We start from the raw sequence: 14,572 nt of genomic DNA on the forward strand, positions 1-14,572 counted from the left end.
TGGGGAAAGTATTTAATCTTTCAACATGACATATGATGTTTTATGCTTTCCTTTTATTATATTGAAAATGCTTCCTTCTATTTCAAGTTTGTGAAGAGACTTTATTATAAATGAATTTTAATTTTCTCAAATGTTTTTTTTTCTGAACCTATTGATATCCTCATGTGGTTTTTCTTGTTTTGTCTGATAACATGGAAAAATTCGTTAATTAGTTTTCAAATGTTAGACCAGCTGTGCATGGGATAAGCCCCTGGGATAAACCCCACTTGGTCATGCTGCATTATTCTCTTTATACATCTTACAACTGAGCAGTGAAATACCATGACATAGTAGGCCAAACACTGAAAGGTAAATGAGGTTATATTAAAATTTCACAGCTTGTGCCAAATTCAAAATTAATTATAGGTGATTTAGGAAATGAGTAAATCGTCTTTAAAATGAGATATTACTTCTTATTCAGAAGATATTTGAAAGTGCAAGTGTAACTCTTGCACAAATAAAATATAACGATAATAAGTAGAGCTTTGGAGCAAAAGCCAGTTCTGTCCCCTGTTCTGTAGAGTACAGATGTTCATGCTCTAGCACTAAATCCTAGTTTTCCTACGTATGTGGTAGACTAAACGTTATGGTGTAGATACATTTTGATGGAAGTGGTATTTGGTGGCCAGAAGCCCTGGTAAAATAATTCTTTAAGTCATATCACAACTAAATATTTATATGAAGACTATTCCAAATAAGCCTAATTGAAAAAAAAATAACAAATATGAAAAGATAAGTGCTAAAAATGTCTCAAACAATAACTACAACAAAGAATAAAAGGCCTGGTGATCACCATACATCATCTAGTGAGAGAGAGAGAACAGGAGCTCTCATCACCCTGTAAGCAGTTTCTGTAATTAAAATGGAATGGCTTTTTGGTCTGTAAGAGTGTTTCTCCCCCTCTCATGTTATTTGCTCTCAGATACACATCTCTAAGCATTTTATTAAATATCCTGCCTGTAATCACCGCCCCCCCCACTTCTGAGCAACCAAGCACCCATATTTTGAAAACGTAAACTTGATTCTTACCACTTGATTAGTTTCTCCAGTGACACCAATGCGCAAGCAGTAGCCCTGCGGATCCCGTGGTGACTGTTATGTCATGTGCAGACAGCCTCTCCGCAGGGGCTGCGGTATCCCTGCCAGTCCCATGCCTCTGCCCTTTACTTCTACTGATTTTACTGCCAAGTTCAGCGCTCTGAAAAGAGAATAACCAGCCATGAGCAACATGTTCTTTTTCTGCAGACTGACAGGGCTGTGCTTTAATCTCCTCTTGTGTCCCATAACACAAGCTTTTATAACAGTTTTTGCTGACTGTCAGACTATTCTAAGCCACTGCTCACTATCCAGTGAGGAGAAGACTTTAGAATTATTTACACTTAGTTGACAAGAAGGATGTTGAAAATGAAATGTGCATATGGTAAGATGCTAGGGTAGGCTTTCGAATTGGTATTCTGAAGGGGATTTTTTTTCTTTAAAACACTGTACACATATAGAATCTTTTTTCGGCATTTAAGGAACACAAATATGGCATACCTCATGAAGGGGAAGGGATGGGTTTTAAATTGCTAATCATGGGTTTTTTAAGTCTTACATAAAACAATTTAAAGAAATCATCCTTCTGCTACTCTAGACCTGACTCTAGCTTCTCATCAGCCAACTTTCTTCTTCTTACTTTTATACAAGCTGAGAAAAACATTTTCTTAAGTGAGTAGGATTGGATAATGGGAAGAATACTGAAAATGGTTTAGTATGGTATATACAGTGGTGCACAAGAATTGTTTATGTATTTTTTAACTTCACCAGACTTACTTGGAACACCGATCTGTGACTGACCTGTGAATCCATCTAGTCTAAATATAGCATTAAACATCAGCGAGGCACTCACATACTTGTTGAGACTAATACTATAACCTGGCTCTATCACTAATTTTGAGAACCCACCTCTTGGCCTCCAGGACAACAGTTTCTTCGGGAAAATGGGAAGTTTGAGCTAGATTAGAAGACATAAATTCTACATTTATCCTGTCTTTCACTCATTTTGTGAGAACATTTTTTTTTAAATTAAGAGGTAACATAAAATCCGAAATAAGGAGTATGTCAATTACATATTTTTTATGTAATAAACCACCCCAAAGTTTAGTGAATTAGAACAATTTATTACATTCTATAATTCTGTCGTTGAATAAGTGTTTGTTCTCGCAGGTGCTATATAGACTGAGAGGCTAAGTCTAGAGGAAGAATTAGGAACTCAGCTGGGGGCTATTGACTGCGTATCTTGGTTTCTGTGGGTGGAGCTCTCCACTTGGCTGTTTGGGCCAAGAAACCCATCATGAAACCCATCATGAAACCCATCATTCTGTAAGAGAATTGCCCCTAAGTACACGAATTTTTTATTTATCAGTACTCTACTTGTGACACACTTAAAAATATCCCATTGGGCAAAGCTAATCACATGGAAATTTCCAGAATTACTATGGAAGGTGATTTCATAATGACATGAATAATAGAAAGTGTGATTATTTGGAGGCCACCAAAGTAGTCTACAGGCAGTCTTTGGGAAAACTGGAATCTCTACTTAAATGAAATAGAAGCCGATCCCTTTAAATGGGCCTTGCATTCTCTAAAATTTCTTTGTCATCACCCAGCTCACTTCTCTGGTATATATATTGACTTATTTCTGTAGGCTTTTGAGTTGTCTAAGTGACAACTGTTCTAAAAGATTGTGGCAATTTTGGTAAGGCCTTGAGTGTATAGTGTTAAACATTATCTTTTAAAAAATTTGACATGTAATACATTCAGATATTTTACAGGCACTTAATTCTTATTTTTATCAAAACATTTGTAATACTAATATGAGATAATTATAGCCTTAAAAGAGTCCAATTTTCTTGGTTCTTTGCCAGTGAATCACTTGTACATGACCTAAAGCAACCTACTTTTTCTGGCAGTCACGATTTCCAGTGACTTATTTTTTTTTTAAATCTGACCTATTCATCTATGTATGCCAAGAGGACAAAATCAAAATTAAGCTCAATTGAAAATGTATTTTTCCAATGTGTAGTTTTATAAGCATATTTTTATATTTAATTTACTCAGTCTTTATTTTTGGTATAAAGTGTACTATATGTAGTCCCATACTGTATGGGATAGAGCAAAATATAAACAGATAGCTATTAAAATAATTATATAAGTTTACATAATTTCGCTTATGAGTAAGCAAAATCATGAGTCAAGTTGGCTTAAAATACAATAATCTATTGTATCGCTTGACAAGAGTCCAGGGTTTTGGCTGTGATCCAAAGTTGGCTTAATTGATAAACTAGTGATTTTATCAAAGGTATATAGACTCCATGTCTCAATTGTGCTATCTTTATTGTTTGCTTTTGCACTTTGTTAAGCCTACTCCTCTTTTAACTTGTTGATCAGATATGCATTTCATATGCCTTAATAATTTTCAGGTGGAAAAAATAACATGGTTCTCTTTTTCTCATATTTCTTACTTTGGAGCAAAGAAAATTTTCCCAGGAGACAACCAGTGCACTTTGTTTCACTTTTAATTGTCAAGAAATGGTTTACATTGCTATTCCTAACCCAAGTAGTAGCAGAAAGAAAGAGAAAGATCATCACAAATGACTTAGAATAATCATTTGGGATGGAATGGGTCTTAGAGATTCAACTACTATGACTATTACCATAGAGTAGCTATTTTTTTTTTCCAATTAATCATGTATAAGTTTTAAGGTATGATAGGATGAATTTCTGAATAGGAGATAGCCTATTGTAATAGAAATGGTAGAGATCTAGAAATCAGAAATACTTGGGGCACCTGGGTGGCACAGTTGTTTGAGTGTCCAGTTGACTCTTGGTGTCAGCTCAGATGGTGATCTCAGGGTCATGAGATCCAGCCCCACATTGGGCTCTGCATTCAGCTTGAGATTCTCGTTCCTTCTCCCCGTCCCTCCTACTTGTGCTCTCTCTCTAAATAAATAAATGAATATTTTCTGAAAAATCAGAAATGCTCTATTCTAGTGCTCTCTACCTCAGCAAATTTAGAATCTTTTATTCAAAACCTTTAGTGATATGTTTTATTAATTCATGTGTGCTTTTTAAACTTAGCTAATAATATATATATTATACATTAATATTTTGGGGTAATAGTGAGTGGTGTCACTCCCATTTCCAGGCCTTGATCCCTCGATCTATAACATGGCTATCAGAGAAATAGCTCCATATTGTGGATGCTGAGTAAGAGCATACAAGCCTTCCGGAGAAACTTGCCTCAGCCCTGTGAGGAAGGCATTGCCATCCAGCTGGTGTTCTATCTGAATCTTATTTATTTATTTATTTATTTATTTATTTATTTATTTTTAAAGATTTTATCTATTTACTCATGAGAGACCCACACACAGAGGCAAAGACATAAGGGAGGGAGAAGCAGGTTCCCTGCGGAGAGCCTAATGCAGGACTCAATCCCAGGACCCCGAGATCATGACCTGAGCCAGAGAGACACTCAACCACTGAGCCACCCAGGAGTCCCTGTAACTGATTCTTTAAAAGGCCATTTTGCCTTTCTATCAATCCAGCTGCTACAGAATGGTGGGGAGCATGGTAAGAACGGTGGATTCCATGAGCACAGGTCCATTGTCACATTTCATTTGCTGCAAAGCGAAGTCTTGATCAGAGCAATGTTGTAAGGAATATTATAATGGTGGATAAGACATTCTGTAGTTTTGATAGAAGCACTTGATGTGGGAAAGCATATCCGTATCCAGAGTAACTATCTGCCAATATAATCAAACCCGTTACCAGATAGTTGGTTAATCACCCCCAATAAATTGTATTATTTCAGGGGCCAGATCATATGTGGTGAGTGAAAGACTGCATCATTGAGCCCATGCATAACCTCCATCTTTGCCACCATCACCATTTTTTCATGACCCCATTGAATGATAATAGAAATGACTGGGAAAAAAGACTGATATCCATAGGGCAGATCATTCCATTCAATTGATTATTAAGATCCTCCCCTGCTAAGGTCACCCTTTAGTGAGTACTTACATGGAGCTCACACATCTTAACATTTTTTTTTGCCCACTCAGAGAAGTTGATTCACATATATCTTTCCCAGATGCCTTTGTCATCAGTTTTTATGTTTTCCAATTCCCTGACCATCTAGTTAAACCATCGGCCACAGCTCACAAACTGGTATTTAATGCCCTGTTTGGCCATAGGGAACAATCAGGTGCACTGCCTGAAGATCTGTTCAGTGGGAGGATTTCCCTTCATCACTGTCCTTTAGGACTGTCCCAGAAAAGGCTGTAGTGCTGCAGCTGTCCGCTTCCAGGTGGCGTTTGTATATCGTGCAGAGCCATCTTTAAATCACATCTAAGTCCTATCTCCCTCTGTCAACTCCCAATGAGGCCATACATACAGGCTGGGAGTAAGAAAGAAGTGTAACAGGAGTGGGTACTATGGATATTTGAGCCACTTCTTCATGTCACTTGCTCTTGCCTTCAGAGCTTACTCAACCCGATTATGCATGTATCATTTCATTTTGTTCATGGAGTCTTACTGTGCATGCCCAACTTTATGACCTTTTAAGTCAGATAACACCCAGTTTATGATGAGTACTTCAGGTCTCATAGTAACTTGGTGGCATAGAGACAAGCATTCAGTCTCTACTAAAGCCTGGTAGAGGCCAAGAGCTGTCTCTAAAGAGAAGAATATTTATCTGCACATGATGGCGGGACCCGGTTCTAAAATCCTAAAGGCCTATACTAAAATTCACCTGTAGGGACCTCCCCAAGGATCCAGCAGCATCTCTCTCTGTTACTGGTATTTCAAGCACCATTGGGTCTGCTGGATCATCTAGCCCAAGGGATAGAGGAGCACGCATAGCAACCTGGACCTGTTGCAGAATCATCTCTTCTCTGGGCACCATTCAAAACTAGCCGGTTTTTAGGTTGCTTGGTAGTGGAGTTGGGGTAACTCACCTAAATGAGAAATATGTTGGCTCCAAAATCTGAAAAGGCCTACTAGACATTGTGCTTCCTCTTTCTTGGTTGTTCAGGGATTCAGTGCAACAAATTTTCCTTCACATTAGAAAAGGTATTTCCAACATGCCCCATACCACAGACCCCTAGAAATTTCACTGTAGTAGAAGGCCCCTGAATTTTAGCTGTATTTATACCCCACCCTCTGACACACAAATTTCTTACCACCCAAAGTCAAGTAGTTGCTCCTTCCCTCTTACTAGGTCAAGTCCACATAATGTCATCAGTGTAATGGACCAATGTGATATTTTACAGAGGAGGAAAAAAGACAATCGAAATTCCCACAAACTAAATTATGACAGGGGTCAAGAGTTGATATTCCTTGAAGTAACTTAGGGGAGATAAATTAGTGGGCTTGCCAACTTCAAGCAAACGGCTTCTGGTAGACCTTCTGGACAGGTATGGAGAAAAAAATGACAGCTTATTTAACTGTATACCAGGCACCAAGGGATGTATTAATTTGCTCAATCAATGAAATCACATCTGCTGTAGCAGCTGTACTTGGAGTCACCACCTGGTTAAGCTTATGATGGTCTACTGTCATTCTCCAGGATCCATCTGTCTTCTGCACAGGCTAAATAGGTGAGCTGAATGGGAATGCAGTAGGAATCACCACGCCTGTAATTTTCGAGTATTTAATGGTGGCACTAATCTCTGCAATCCCATCAGGGAGACGGTGTTGCTTTTGATTGATTATTTCCCTAGGTAGAGGCAGTTATAATGGCTCCACTTGGCCTTTCGCATTATAATAGCCTTCACTCCACAGGTCAGGGAACCAATGTAGGAATTCCGCCAGCTGTTAAGTACATCTGTGCCAATTATGCACTCTAGAACCGAAGAATAACCACAGGATGGGTCCAGACACCCACTGAGTCCACTGTGAGATAGACCTGAGCTAAAATTCCTTGACCACATGACACATAAGCTCCTACTCTGACTGGAGGTCCACAGTGACATTGGGTCTCCTGGAATCAGTGTCAGATCAGAGCCAATGTCCAGTAGTCCCCTAAGTGTCAAATTATTTCCTTTTGTCCAATGCACAGGTACACGGGTCCAAGGCCACAGGTTCCTTTGGGGAAGGCTGGAAGATTAGTGGTACAAATTCTCTGTAGTAAACTGGAGTCCTTCCTCAAGGGAGTCTGGCCTCCCCATCATACAAGGGATCTGCAATTGTAAACCGGTTCAAGTTTGAGAACTGATTGAGGGGCCATGGCTCTCTGTTTTTATGATTCAAGTTAGACTTTCTTTCTTTGGCTAGAACTTTTCTGCTTATACAGATCAAGTAAGAATTTAGTAAGTTTCCTCTCTGTTTTACTTCTAGGAACAATACGATTAACTAGCCAAAGCCGAAAGTCTGCACATGTCAAAGGACCTGATTTGACTTTGCTGCTCGTTATTATAACCAAGTCACCTTGCCTTTGGTGATTGAGTGTCTCCACTTGGCCCCTGCCACTCTGAGATGCACTTACTCCCATTGCATTGAAGTTTTCCAACTGAGTGACTACAGTTTTCACTGTAAGGTCTGGCCTACAGAGAAAAATGAATCACAGGGCACTTTAAGGATACTGGGGCCACCAATTTATAACTTTAAGACCTCTTAAACTGTAAAAACTCTTTTGATTTTAAAGTAGGAAAAATACTAATTTTAGCATCAATGAAACACTGTAAATGATTTATACTATTATTTTTCCATATAAAATACCTTTTCAGAGAGATTTTTCTACTCTTGACTAAAATAAGAAATTTTTCACCATAACCATCTAATTGACGAATAACAATTTAAATGTCTTTATATTTAATTTAGTTTATATAAAAAAATTAGCAAAGTCTCTCTTAGGGTACAAAGAAAAGCTTTAAGACTCCTACTCCACTGATGACCAAATTTAAAGCTATACAGTTTTCATGAAGGGTATTTTGTTTTGTTTTCAGAGTGTTAACAGTGTGGTAATGAAGTAGTTGTAATTTTAAAATTTCTGATTAAAAAACAGCTGGTAATTTGGTTATTAGTTTTTTAAGTTGATACAGGTTAGTAATTGAACATAAAATTTGTGGCATAGAAAATATTTTTCTTCCATAAACTGATATAAATCAAATATATTCATACATATTTCCAAATTTGCTTATCAAGGGATATTTTATTATTGACTTAATACTATTGAAATAATATGAGACATTCTGCCCAAAAAATAAATAAATAAATATTGGAAGCGTACTGAACATTTAATAACATATTAGTATGTATGCATTTCATATAAAATGCTAAAAGTCTATACATGTTCATAGTAACATTTTCACTAAAGCTTTTTATTCTATTCTGTAAAATTATTTTTGTCATCTTTTCCATCTAGAAACTAAAAATTATATTAAAAAGAAAAACAACACTGAGCAGAGACATCAGCAACTCTACACCATAAGGAGGACACATTCTACAGTTCCAGTCTAGGGAAAAAAAAAAGAACAAAACCCCAGAATACAGATATATTATGTGCATTATATTATCTAAAATTTCAATTTTAAGATCTTTCAATTAAAGATTATGAGATGTGTAAGGAAATTCAAAATTGTGACCCATATTCAAGAATAAATTTGGCCAATAGAAACTGACCCTGGGATCCCTGGGTGGCGCAGTGGTTTAGCGCCTGCCTTTGGCCCAGGGCACGATCCTGGAGACCCAGGATCGAATCTCATGTCGGGCTCCTGGTGCATGGAGCCTGCTTCTCCTTCTGCCTGTGTCTCTGCCTCTCTCTCTCTCTCTTTGTGTGACTATCATAAATAAATAAAAATTAAAAAAAAAAAAAAAGAAACTGACCCTGTGCCGACACAGATGTTGGGTTTAGTTGTCAAAGACCTTAAAGAAGTTATTAAAAATGTACTCAGTGAAATAAAGCAAGTTATAATGATAATAACTCAACAAAAAGGAAATTTCAACAGAGGAAAAAAAAACTGTGAAGAAAACCAAATGGGAATTCTAGAGTTAAAAAGACAAAAATGAAACTGAAAGACTCAGAAGATTGACTCAGCAGGAGACGTAATACTGCAGAACAGCAATCAGTGTACTTGTAGATTGATCAATAGAAATTAGTCAGTTCATAAAACAGAGAGAAAAAGGATTGAAGTAAAATCAACAAAACTTCAGTGACCCGTGTAACAATGGTAAGCATTATGACACAGATGTGATGGGAATCCTTGGAGGAATGTAGAGAGAAAAAGGGACCTAAGAGACTATTTGAATAAATGATGGCTAAAGACTTCCTGAATTTGGCTTTGAAAGCATATTATTCCAAATAATTCCTGTAAGCTCTCTGACTCTCAGGGAGGTGGAAAATAACTCCTCCTGCCTTAAGTGGAGACTACCTGTAGCGACGTTCTTGCAAAGCATGCAAAGGGAGGGGGGAAATATTGTAATTTGACAGTGGAGAAACTTTGCAAAAATTACCTAAAGCCAGGTGGTCAAGATTAATATCAACAATGATAAATCGTATCGATAATCTATACCCTTAACACGATGTGATAAGAATGGTTATTTATCTCTGTAATCTTTCTCCTCAAGCTATATTATCCCAGTCTAATCATGGGGAAAAAAATTAGATAAATCTCAATTGAAGGACATTTTACAAAATATCTGATCAGTAGCTCTTGAAAACGTCAATCATCAAAACCAAGAAAAGCCTAAAAAAATTGTCAAGTCCAGAAGGTCCGAAGGAGACATAACTGCTAAATGTAATAAAGTATCTTGAATAGGACCTTGAGATAACCAAAGAACTTTTAAGGAAATTCTGAATAAAGTTTGACCTTTAGTTAATAATGTGTCAATATTGGTTCATTAATTGTGACAACTGTACCATCCTTATGTAAGATGTTAACAATAAGGGAAACTGAGTGTGGGCTGGAGGGAAAGAAAAATCTTTCCTCTATCCTTCCAGGTCTTCCAACTGGACTACTAATTAAATTTAAATGAGACAGATTAACAGAAGAAAAATCCCCAATGTTTTATTATGTGCACACAGAGGCTCAATAATGAAATTGAGACCTCAAGGAATGAGCAAGACAGTGTTGAGTCAATGAGACAAAACATTTGTGAGAAACTGACAGGCTAAAGAAAATAGGTGTTTGGGAGCTTTAATTAGGGAATTCTAGGCAGAATTTTAGCTGAGGTGGTAGATTAGAAACAAATTTTGTCTCTACAGCTTTCTTGGCTTTGAATTTTCCATCTCTGGTAATAAGGATCTCTTTTTACTTCTTAGGACATGGGGGGTATTTTTCATCTGAGAGGTTTATTTCCTGCTTTCACAGGGACAGAGGGAGGTCTGAGTGTTCTTGCATTGATGGTTTCTTAAGTAATTTTTATTAAAATAATAGATATGTCAAGGTGGCACATTTTGGAGTGGCCTGCCCTTGGTGCCTATAGGGCTATTTGAGAATTCTCTGTACTATCTTCCCAGTATTTTTTTTTTTTCAAACTGAAACTGGTCTAAAATTAAAAGTTCATTTTAAAGTAGAGGAAAAAAATGATCTACAGATCCAAACATCTCAAAAACTTCCAGTTAGGACACGGTGACACATCACCACATCCTGACAATTATATTCAAACGGGTGAATGACAAAGATAAAATTTTGATAGCAGCAAAAGGAAAAGAAAAAGAAAAAGAAAAAGAAAAAAGAAACTTCATTATGTATAAGGGAATAGGAAGTGATTAACAGTTATTAAAGATTTTATATGCAGATAAACTATTAACTGATCTTTTTAAATGTAAATGAAAGTCGTAAAATAGGTTAACTGAAAATACTCTATTATTTGTGCCAAGAAGGAAAAGACCTAATAATGAGCCTTAATCCCAAAGACGTTTAAGGAAGTTAAATGTTCTGTTGATAAGCCTTTCAAATCTTGGGTTTGTAATACCTTTTTTTTCTTTACAAATTCTTCCCTCTTCATGATATGTCTTCAGCTAGTTTGACAGAAGTAATAAATATACCTGAAGGATAAAAAAATCACTCTTTTAAAATATTACATTATATTTCTCCCAGTCCAATAATTTTTTGCAGTTCATTTTTATTCAGACAAATGTAGATAAAAGAAAAGGAAAAGTAGAAATCAATTAACCCAGCTTGTATCGTGCAGATAATAGAGAATCATTAGGGTTCTTTAAAGCAAAGAACGATAAGATAAGAGATGTACTATGGGGAGATTAGTCTAGCAGTCCGTGTATACAGGATAAACGAATGAGAATCAGTTAATAGATATCAGTTAAGAAGTAATTTTGTGACAATAACAGAATGACCTGATCTGTACAGACAGACTGGATTAGAAGGAATAACAGATGTTTTATTGAATTCAAAAAAAGAGGTGGAGAATGCGTAGGCCAAAGTAAAAAAGAGAGTGAGTGACAGGAAAAATGGGAAACTGGGTTTGGATATTACTTTGCAAAATTCCCTGTAATCTGATCCCAAACAACCCTTGGTGCCCTGTCCTTATTCTTTACTTGGCTCCTGCCAAACAGAATTACGTGCTGTTTTATAATTATGTCATGAACTTGTCATCTCTAAGGACATTTATTTGAGACATTTCCTGTACTTTTGAGTGCACAGTACTGCTATATTCAACTGGGTCATTCATTCTTTTAGTAACATTAAATAGGTATTTATTAAGTTACTATTTGAAAGGATAGTACTATATTCTGTGGCTGACAGCTTAGTAGGGAAATGAACCCATAAACAAGTGATTTTGGCAGAGCATGGCCAGTGAATCATAAAAGTATGTAAAAGCACAGCATAAAAGCACCATTGCTGTTAGGTGGACAAGGACCAGTAAACCCGGAGAGAAAGAAAAAGAATATGGGGAGCTTGCTTCGATAAAAATAAGTTGGACTGTATCTTTCAAGGCTCATTTTTCTAAATCTAAGTGATAAGAAACATCACCAAGGCTATTTAAGAAGATATGTCTTTCACAAAGATTCCGTGTTGATGGGCCTTTGAAGAATTTTAAACAAGGAAAACTATATGACCAAGTTCGGATGTCAGAAAATTTGGGGGCAGATTTATCAGAAGGACTGAGGGGGTATTGACTTCAGCAGCAGATGGAATAGTTGGGAGAAGTGAGTTAGGCATCTTCAGTTGTAGGACTGAAGATAAAAAGGGAAGATTTTAACTATGAGGTGTCCGAATGGCACCAGCTCTTTGAGAATTTCATTGATCATTTTTAGGTAGAAGAGATCTCCTCTTGAATCATTTCATATTGTTTATGCACCACCTTAAGACATATTGCTATGAATGATCATTTGTGTGCATTTTGCACCATGACCATCTTCCAGACACAGGGTTGCACACACACATGCACACCTACATACCTCTGCTCCTACACAAACACACCAGTGTGTATTACCTTAAAATTACTTTGTGGATGTGAGCTCAAATGTATCCAGAAATTAAGTGTTGTATTAGGGTGTTGCTCAGCTACTACTTAGTGAATATTTGAATTAACTAAGCCTACATGATTATAAGGGTAGCTATTAAAAGAAAACTTTGATTGAGGATAGGTCTGTGTAATAGGCTAGAACTCAGCTTCAGGGTTCTGGCTGAGTCACTCTTCTTTTTTAACCATTTTACTCTTTTTTTCCCAAGTGTAAAATGGGAATAATAATGGTTACCTGCCTCAAAGGGGTGTTGTGAGGACTAGCTAGTTGACAGTTTTAAACTATTTTGAAGATGGAATGTACTATAAATGCTCCAAGGAAAGTTTTTAAAAGCACAATAGAATAAAACTCTTGAACCAGAGCATTAGGAAAGTTAGTATGTCTTTTAGGCTGGCAATCTTCTACCGATAAAGAATTCTATGGGAAATTAACTCCACAACATTCTTTATTTTCTTGCCTCTTTTCTACTTTCCTTTGCAGCTCATATCTAGCTAGTGACTGAATTCAACAGGAAAGTTCCAGTTATGCCATAGTTTGAAATAGATGTTACTCATAAAGAAAGAAATGCAATGAAGATTATAAAATGGTCATTAATCACACTGGAAAATGTGGTCTTTTCAATATAGCACTATATTCAGAATTCACCAGGACTATTTTAAAATTCACTTTATCATTAGGAATTCAAGGGTATTTTGAAGTTGCCTAGAAGCAAATGTTCATTTTTGTGTGGCAATATACTTTAATAATTTTCCTAAAACATAAATATCAGAACTAGGTCAGAACTCCATTTTTCAAAACAATTGCTTGTTGTTTTTTTCCAAATGCCAAAATGACATATTCAAAACTCTGAAAAAGAAGTTGTTTCCTATAGTCATTCTTATTAAGAGTATTTACACATTTCTATACTCTATTTTAAAAACAAAAATCCCCATGCATTTAGGTTAAAACAACTGTGCACTGCGCAATTTTTGTGAGAAGGTAATGTTTATAAGTGAAACATAATAAACAAATTCATATGTGCTTTAACAAGGTTGAGTTACACCCTCATTATTCTATGTTCAGTAATTTAGGATAGGCGCCTATGAGTCTGATTTTCAATCTTTACTAAAAAGAAGCAAACAAAAACTCTAAGATTAATGACAACAAAACCCAACTTCCTATGAGATATCGTTCAGCCATGTGAAAGGAAGACATCCTCTCTTTGCAGCAACACAGATGCACCTTGAGAGCATTGAGGTAAGCGAAATAACCCAGACACAGAAAGACAAATACTGCATGGTATGACTTCTATGTAGAATCTTAAAAAAAAAAAAAAAATCAAATTCACAGAAACAGGAAGTAGAAGGTGGTTGCCAGGGGCTGAGGGGTGGTGGGATAATAGAGAGAGATTGGTAAAAAGGCCGCACTTTCAGCTATAAGATGAATAAGGTCTCATCTTATGTATAACATGGTGACTATAGTTGATAACATTTATCATATATTTGGAATTTGCTAAGAGAGGAGAACTTAAGTGTTCTCTCACACACAAATACGTGAGGTGACGGATGTGTTAATTAACTTAATGGAGAGGTATTAAATAATCATGATATACATATTAACTCATGATATACATATTAAATATCTTACAATCTTGTCCGTTATACTTTGAAGGGGCCAAGGGGCAAAATGTGCTGCCCTAGCATGTCCCAAAATGTGCGCATATAGATTATTTTAAATGAAAGTTACTTAAGAGGTAGCCTGTGCAAGAAAGACACTCAGAATGCCCTCAATCCCCAGGAGAACAAGAAATCATCTCCATTTGTGGAAGGTACTTTTCCTTTACAATGAGGTACAAAGACCTTATCACCAGAGACAGGAAATTCAGGGCGAGAAGCTGTATAAACAACCTTCCTACTTTTTACTAATTAACCACCCCAGCCCGAATTCTGTTTAGAAATCCTTGGTAATTGAAGTTCATAAAGTTGAGTTTTATTTCTTTTTTTAATAATAAATTTATTTTTTATTGGTGTTCAATTCGCCAACATACAGAATAACACCCAGTGCTCCTCCCGTCAAGTGCCCACCTCA

General features: G+C 36.5%; 1 long non-coding RNA gene across 3 annotated transcripts in view; it reads right to left on the reverse strand.

Annotated features, from left to right (window-relative positions):
* The window catches only part of LOC144302248 (uncharacterized), a 69,185-nt gene that overhangs the window by 24,205 nt on the left and 30,408 nt on the right, over positions 1-14,572 (reverse strand). For all 3 annotated transcript variants that reach the window (XR_013369084.1, XR_013369085.1, XR_013369081.1), the window contains exon 7: positions 1,069-1,237. This is a non-coding gene — a long non-coding RNA (uncharacterized LOC144302248). The remainder of the gene's footprint in view (positions 1-1,068; positions 1,238-14,572) is intronic.

Source organism: Canis aureus, chromosome 31 (assembly GCF_053574225.1).
Source record: "Canis aureus isolate CA01 chromosome 31, VMU_Caureus_v.1.0, whole genome shotgun sequence".
Lineage (NCBI taxonomy): Eukaryota > Metazoa > Chordata > Mammalia > Carnivora > Canidae > Canis > Canis aureus.